This window comes from Cyphomyrmex costatus, unplaced genomic scaffold (genome assembly GCF_001594065.2).
Source record: "Cyphomyrmex costatus isolate MS0001 unplaced genomic scaffold, Ccosl1.0 scaffold20, whole genome shotgun sequence".
Classification (NCBI taxonomy): domain Eukaryota; kingdom Metazoa; phylum Arthropoda; class Insecta; order Hymenoptera; family Formicidae; genus Cyphomyrmex; species Cyphomyrmex costatus.
Genome location: NW_017276039.1, coordinates 223728 through 232522, shown reverse-complemented (window position 1 = coordinate 232522; position 8795 = coordinate 223728).

Sequence of the window (8795 nt, the reverse complement as noted above, 5' to 3'; positions counted from 1 at the left end):
CCCCCCCCCCCCCCCCGTCTCTTTCTCCCCGCATCTTCCCTCTTGCCGCGACTATCCGCGTCGACGTTCGCCCCTCTGCCGTCCCCCTCAGCGCCCCTTTCCACGCTGCTACTCGCTCTCTGGCCACCGTGCCGCGTCGTGTGCTACGCCGCGCGACCCATGGCCACCGCTCTCTGCCACCCTATCTACGACACACGTGTATATAGGGAACGGGAATAGCGTGTTCGTGCGTGTGTGTATATGTGTGGGGTTATGTATGTAATAGAGGAAAAGAGAGAGAGAGAGAGAGAGAGAGAGAGAGAGAGAGAGAGAGAGAGAGAGAGAGAGGGAAGTAATAATGCTAGGTACTCACTTCTGAGAGTAACTATCACGAGTTACTCTCTCAAGAGCGTCTGACATATCTATCCGTTTGAGAGAGACGAGCCTATTGCGTCTCTAAAGAAGATAGCTAACGGGGTGAATCACGCACATGTACAAATCATCGCACACGTATGAATTGTATCTCAAACATCCCCCAAGTATTATGTATCATGCGAGAATGTTTGACTAAACGATAATGTTAGCGATAATAACATCCGATGAAGGCATACAGGCGCGCTTGCATGCGTTTGATAATCTCGTGACTTCTATCTTTATGTCACGTTAAATGATTCGTATACTGGAATTGCTATCCGCGGGCTTCAAAATATAATTATTCCTTTAACAGATTTGTCTATTCGTTCTCTTTTTAAAATAAGAATTAATAATGGCCAAAAATGCGAATTTTTCTATTCTTCGAATTAGGCTGGTTTTCAACTTAGTTTTTCTACCTGTACGAGAACCGAAAGTAGAAGTGGAGTAGCATAAAACGGGCACGCAAGAAAAACAAGAAAAGTGAATGGAAAAAACCAGATAAAGTAGCATATAGTAGGTTCCAGATTTTACTGGTATTTATCCATCGGAATAAACAAGTAAAAACTATAAAACTGACTAATATGTGATACTATAACATGTTTAAATATTTAATTTTATATACAATGTAATAAAAATATAACTTGTGTCGATTATTTCGTGAAGCAAGTTTTCTAATTTTTATTTTTCTATACTTATGTTTGTTTGCGTTTATTTGTTTTGTCTGGATCTGCAGATTGTATCCAGTGGATATAGTCCGTACAATTATTTCTGAAAACGCCCGCACGCGTACAATAAATTAAAATACTCCAAGTACAATATATTTATTATATTGTATATAAAATTGAATATGTAAACAAATAGTATTGCATATTAGTCAGTTTTAGTTTATTCCGATGGATAAATTTACCCTGGTTTTTTTTCATCCACTTGCACGCACCAGTGTGTTTCATTTCTTCTACTGCGGCTTATCTCTATATATTTCCGGAATGAATTTCTGGTCAGGTAGAAAAGCTTCTAAGATGAATTTGCCATATTTTTTTGCCTCAAGGTCAAGATCAAGATCGAGTCTTAACTATTGAGACTAAATATTGTATATTGTAAGTAGTAAGAATGTGAGATTTTCTACCTGAGAGAAATTTTTTTCCGGAGTACTTAAGTATCGAAAGAAATATAAATCCCAGACTGATGAAATTTGGAATTCACTCAGGTTCTACTACCCATTGGACTTTTCCCGCCAATCTTGTTTAGCGGGATGATATGATTTGCATGCTGATTTTTAAATTCTTATAACTTTATAAATCTAAAACTTCACGGACAAACAAATTCGCATGTGCGATGCATCCGTGTTTCTTCCATTTTTTTATGGATATAAATAAAATAATTAATTGAGCTATAGTATTATTTATATAAATACATGTTTCTTTAATATTACAGAGAAATTTAACGATATGTCAAGCGCAGCTTTATGTGATAGAGTAGCGTTAACGCATCAAATTGTACAAAGTTCGTTAAATGCGAAACGTTAAATATGATTTGTCTCGTACAAATACACAAGGATTTAACTTGCCGGCAGATTTTGAGGGAATTTAAACCCATAAAAAAGGGGACGCTAAATTTACTTCTTATATACGTTTATTCACTGACACTTCTGGAATCCCGCAAGCCACCCCTAAATTCGACTATGCATACATCTCGCATTCAACATAAATACAGACTGAGAATCAGATAACGTGTTGAAGTGTTGGGAAAAATAGCACAATCCTTCTTATTTCATTTCGAAAAACAAGAGATCTTTGTAAAATTTTTGTCACATTTTTTACAGCTTTTTAAATTGCTCTCTCATTTTTTAAATTTTGTATTTGTTTATTATGTATTATAATATACTGTATAACTTATTTATTATGTATTCAACATTGAAATTCTGCTATAAAGTTCTTTCTGTGTATGATTCTATGAAAAATTGTTATAAACCTTCGAAATAATTATTCATAGAAATTTTATTTCTTTATTGAATAAATTTTATTGACACGTGTGTGTGTGTGTGTGTGTGTGTGTGTGTGTGTGCGTGCGCGCGCGCGTGTGTGATCGATATTTCGCTAGATAACTTACTTGATACATCTTGAATATATTTCGAAATTTCTTTATTGAGCAAAAAAGTGTTTTATTGTTAAAACAAAATATTTTTTAAACGCGTATAACTCAATATGATATAGATACAAGAATATATATATATATATTGATATATGTTATAGAAGTAATATCTCTTTGGAATTTTAATGACAAAAGGATATTAAAAATTTTTATTATACTTTCTCTAGTTCTCGATTTCTTTTCTTGTAAATTTTTTAACGCTTTTTAAAGAAACATAATGTGTTCTCTCTCTCTCTCTCTCTCTCTCTCTCTCTCTCTCTCTCTCTCTCTTTCTCGCTCTTTTATTTTTTACTAAAAATTTGCGGTTTTTTCAGTAAGATTTCCTATTTGCCGACTCATTCTAAGAGCATGAAAAATGATACACAATGTTGGAAAAAATATGTCTTTGACATAAATTGTATGTTAGGGCTAAATGTGGTCGACACTCTATAATCGTGTCGCTTTCTTTTCTTCAATGTTGCTTTGACAATATAACTTACCGAACTGTTATTAAGAGTTACAGAATTGCAGTATTGATGATCATATATAAATGTAATCCTCGTTTTAAACTGCATAAATTTTTACGATAAAAAAAAACTGTAAATTAATCTAAAAACCATATAACGCAGAGAGAATTGAATCGATATTTATGATACGCTTCTATAATCTCGCGTTACATTAAAGGACATCTAATTATGCTATTGTGCCGTTTAATATAACTTCTTTGTGAAGCAACATTTTGTTTATATCTGTAATTGCATAATAGATGTCAACGACGATTGATATTCTTCTGTACAATGTAATGATATTGTATCGTCGCATTGCCGCGTCGAAATTCGCGCGACGGCACTGTGACGACGGTCATTTGGAAAGTATAGATAAGGAGTTATGTATAATATTATAGATAGAATTTGTATTATAGAGAATGTCCCACCTAACGTAATCACCCTTTAAATTTTTACAGAATAAGTAGTGGTTACATTAGAAGAGATGTATATAACAGTAGTCAGGAAATCTAAGCTAAAATGAGTCTTGAGCTAATAAAACACAAAAGTGACAAAAAATACTTGTGCAATTGATATGTTCTTTAAATTTTACTTACATCTTGAGATTATTTTCAGAATCTATGTTTTCGATAAAATATTATTAGAGTATAAATTCTATTGTGTCTTTGAATGATATGTAAGTGTGATCATCTTTTTGCGATTAAGGATATTTATTACCTAGTAGATTATCCTCATAATATTCTCGTTAACTCTAATATATAGGCAGATGAAACGATCATTCATATAGAAATTGTATTATATAGTGATGTAGAAAGTGCCTCATCATTATCTACGATTTTGTGTGGTCCAAATCTCGCAAAAAGAGTGGAAAGGAAAAAAGGTGAAGAAGGCAGAAAAAAAGAGATATCTCTCTCGTACGAGAATAATGTACGAACTGGTACGAACATATTCTTCCTTGTTAAAATGAAACAGGAAACGTTCATACAATAAATATGAGATATATAATAATAATAATAATAATACATACTATTGAATTTATATTATTTCACCACGTAGACTCATTGACGGCAGCTAGTTCAGACGCACAATTAATATGCGTTGGAAAAAGAAACAACTATGAATAAAAAAAAACATATAAACTTAAAAGAGAATTGCACTCGTTTGTCAGATTTTGATGTCCTTTTTATAATATGGATTGGAATTTCCTTTGTTATGTTAAATTCTAAGAATCTGCAGTATATTTACGAGTATAGAATTATCACTATTATAGGTAAATCTATTATAGATAAATCACTATTATAGATAAATCTATTGACAATGCTGAATACTTTTGTGGTCCATTTATATTTTTTGTATAGCACATTGAGAATAAAAGAAGTATCCCTTTGCGCACGTGGCAATTTTCTTAACGCCACCCAAGCCACATTCTTCCTTTTTCCTTATTCTTTTATCTTTCTCAAGGTCGTCTTCTTTCATTTCTCTTTTGTTTTAAGTCTGTTACATGCTTTCTCTCTCTTTTAAAGCCGCGATTCCATATAAACAACAGAACTTCGGCATTTAAAGACGTTCTTCGAAAAATTCATTCTCTTTAGATTTTTCTGAAACTTACAGAAAAAGCTTGTTTTAGCGTCCTGAACGTGTGCTTTAAAACTCAATACACGAAAGGATTAAAAATCAAGATATTTCACTTCAAAGTTGAAGCTGTTGACATAGGATTTCTATCTAAAGCTTATTCAAAAGTGGTTTTTTTATTCACTATTTAAAAGGTTTTTTTTTACAATTTTTTGAAACAATGAGACATAAAACTTGAAATCACAAGGAATAATATGAAATTTGTCTGAACATGGTTTCCGGTATTTGTTTTTAAGAAATTATTGAGCAAAATAAGTAGCTCCACTATTTTTTCGACCGGCCGACGGGCAGTGGCGAAGGTGGAGGATATTGATTTGGCAACGTCGTATAAAACATTGTCGAAATGATATGATTTACATACAGTATCTCACATTTTGATAATTATAATTAATAATATAGATGAGGGTAATTTAAAATTAAAAAAAATTTTATTTCATATAATTTGTATTTGTTTTTTTTACATTAGGTTAAGCACAACTGCAGTCACAAAACGTCCTTAAAAGAGAATCCTTCCTACCTAGTGATAGTTTTTGCTGGAGTACGTCAAGTAGAATATCAGATATAAATTCGAATGCTGTGGAACGGAAAGTCCACGCGAAGTCTCATGTCGAAGTTGAACAATAACGTACGTCGCTGACATTCAACTTTAATATTTTGTACAATTGTTAAAAGATTTTTAGAAAAAAAGATTTTCATGTACATCGAGAAGAATCGGCAAATGAATACGGAGAATCACCTACTTGAAAGTATTACTCGTGAGTGAAAGATGATATTCCACAATTAATCATTCATAATCGTTAATATTCTGAGCAATGAAATATTTCTCATACATTCATATTTTACATATCTGTGCATCTCCGATCTACTGTTACTTTTTATATGTTACTAACATATTATATGGTTTGATAGAGTAAATTTTAGTAATATGAAATATAAGTTTATCAAGTAGAAGGTAATAATAATGTTAGGCGAACGCACGAGTGTATAAAATTGTGAAATTCACACTATTTTCCGTTTTGTCCAACACGACACCACATTGTGAACATTAATTAGTCTGCAGCTTTTAATTAGATTCAATTAGATGTAAGGAGAGAGAGAGAGAGAGAGAGAGAGAGAGAGAGAAGGAGAGAGAGAGAGAGAGAGAGAGAGAGAGAGAGAGAGAGAGAGAGAAAGGGGGGAAAAGAGAGGGTGACGACGACGTGGAGTGTCTCGTAATTGGAACATAATTGGTATCGAAACGCCGTGCAACACAGACTTCTATCGAACGTACAAAATCCTGCCAATACACTTTATGACTCGTTAATTATACGCAATTAATAGGCGTTTGGGGATAGAGAGAGAGAGAGAGAGAGAGAGAGAGAGAGAGAGAGAAGGAGAGACAGAGTGCTATAGCTGCCAATGATGCGTTAGACCAAGATAGATGGATTTGGGTCACGTGTACATACAGACCATTGCGAATGTCTTTAGCACGACAATGCTTAGCAGCTGTAACAGATTCGCGAATACGGTATTGTTTATCTCATTAGGAATACGTTGACTGCGCGAAGAAGCGCCATTACCAGCGCAGAACAATAAACGCGTACAGAGCAATCTGTATCTACGAGTATGTATCGCACCGACATTGTTTCTCTCTCTGACATTTTACTTTACGAATTTAGCCCTACACACTTAATTTGTCTAATTGTAAATCCGGATCTACAATAGATGTTTTAAGCCTTAAGAAATTGACCAATTACAATCGAATGCGAGGAGAATAATTGATCATGATTCGTTCATTTCTTATATAGCTTAAAGATCTAGTATATCCGGTTTAACTTATACTCTTAAAGGACGGGAGAATGACTGATTGATGGACGCCAATAATTATCACTGGCGAATAAAAACTTTTGTTTATTATAGAATTACAAAAAGTCCATAATTTCACGAATATAAAACATTAATTGTGGAATATCATCTTTCACCCACGAGTAAAATACTTTCAAGTATTGTGATTCTCCGTATTCATTTGTCGATTCTTCTCGATGTGTATGAAAATCTTTTTTTCTAAGAATTTTTCAACAATTGGACAAAATATTATCACTTAAAGTTGAATGTCAGTGACGTACGTTATTGTTCAACTTCGACATGAGACTTCGTGTTGATTTTCTGTCTGGTATTCGAGAACGTTGTCCGCATTCGAGAAAACGGTTAGAGCTTCGTCCCCTCCACAATTCCATGTACCTCAATGCTTTAATGCTCAGGTACTGATCAGCTAGTAGCAGCTAACTCAAGGTCGAAAAAAGAAAATCTGCTCTTTAAAGTAGAACAACCGATCACTTCTTTTAACATTTTAAGCATTTTTATCTGAAAATAGCCTTTGTCCTTTTCTTTTTTTAATTTAAGTGTCAATTTGCAGACGATTCGCATAGGTAAGAGAAGGAAGGCGAAAGAAGGAGATCAGCGAAAACGGGAACTTCTCTAATGAGAGGAGTTTCAGAGGTCAGAAAGAAAATAGACGGAGAGAAAGGAAGAATAGCACAGATGAAGAGCACGAAATAGTCAAAAATACGCAAGAAATATAGTTACGTTCGGCCCGCTCACGAGACTTAATGCCAGATTTTTCCAGTGACGATGAACATGGATCTGAGTGTGAATCTCGACGTGGGTATAATGGAAGTGAATACCATGCCTTCAGTGTGTGATAAAAACTGCCGATAGCGAGGACGAGAGGAGAGGAAGGACGAATAGGAGGACGGAGAAAAAAAAAAGAAAAAGGAAGAAGGAAAAAAGAAGAGGGAGAGAAAAGATCGGACGAAACGAGGAGTTCGCTGTTGGAAAGACTCGGAACGCGAGACGAGGGGTTTTGATACGCGTTATTGAGTGCGCGCGAATTAAAGTTTCTTCGGCATCCTTCGTCTTCTTCGTCACGCAACGCGTGAACGTCGAAATCGCGCGTCTTTTCGCCTCGCGTTTCGCAAAATTATCGACCGTATCTTCTCTCTCTCTCTCTCTCTCTCTCTCTCTCTCTCTCTCTCTCTCTCGCTCGTTTTTTTTTCTCTCTGTATTTCGAAGCGACGCGCGCCACAGCGTCGAGAAAATATTAATCTCCACAGCGCACATCGCGAGGAGCAAAAGTAAAGCATATACAGCTAAGTTACACGTGTACTTTTGGCTTGATATATTCTGATTTATAATGTTAAAGTATTATAGTATTTTTAAATTAACAATTACAACATTTTAAAAAAAATACGTGTACATTAATCATTATCAAATTTTATTGGACCGTGAGAATTTGAACTAAATACCGATGAGAACATGCCGTAACGGTCAAGCTGGATTCAGTTTTACTAAAATTTCTTTTAAAAATTATATATATTTTGTTCTTTGACAAGCGACTATTGCTCTGTCAACAACTGTATTCTGTATATGTACACAAATATTTCGTATCAGGCATGTATAGGAAATCGGCAACCTCCATTCATTTCGCGCCGCGTCGTATTGCGACGCGACGTCAGTTTGGTCCGTTGACTTTAATTTCGTTAATCAGGACGCGTCTCGATCGAACGAGCTTCGTGAGGCGAAATGAAAGGAGAAAGGCATTCTCTCCCTAATCGCCATACCTGCATCCGCGCGAAAAGTCACGAAACGCAACGGAAAGGAACGAAGGTTCCATGTTGAGAAAAAACATACATATACTACGTTTTATTTTATGGAAACGAATAAATATTTGAAAAACGCATGAACTTGCATGGAAATAGTTTCTATGAAAGTTATTCGGTTTCGAGAAGATATTTTATGAACCACATATGTGTTTGTCGTAGGTGACATTGCTTCTAAGTTTTGAAAGTCATTCCCTCTTTCGAATAAAACTATATGCTTTTTGCAAAAATCAATTCCTTCAAACATATTTTGTATTTAATGTAAAACTGTGAAGAGAATATTCTAATCAGAAATTAACAAGTTATCCGAGTTATAATGTTGAGGTTTCACATACGTATTCATTTATACTTTAAGTAATTCATCAAATTCTTGTCTTAAGTCCTAAAAATAACTTCAAATAATGGGTATATCTTTCTAGAATAAGATGAGATACAAGGTGTTAAAAAAAAAATCATTTAGCATTTATTTGGTAAATTGTACACACCATACTGTAAA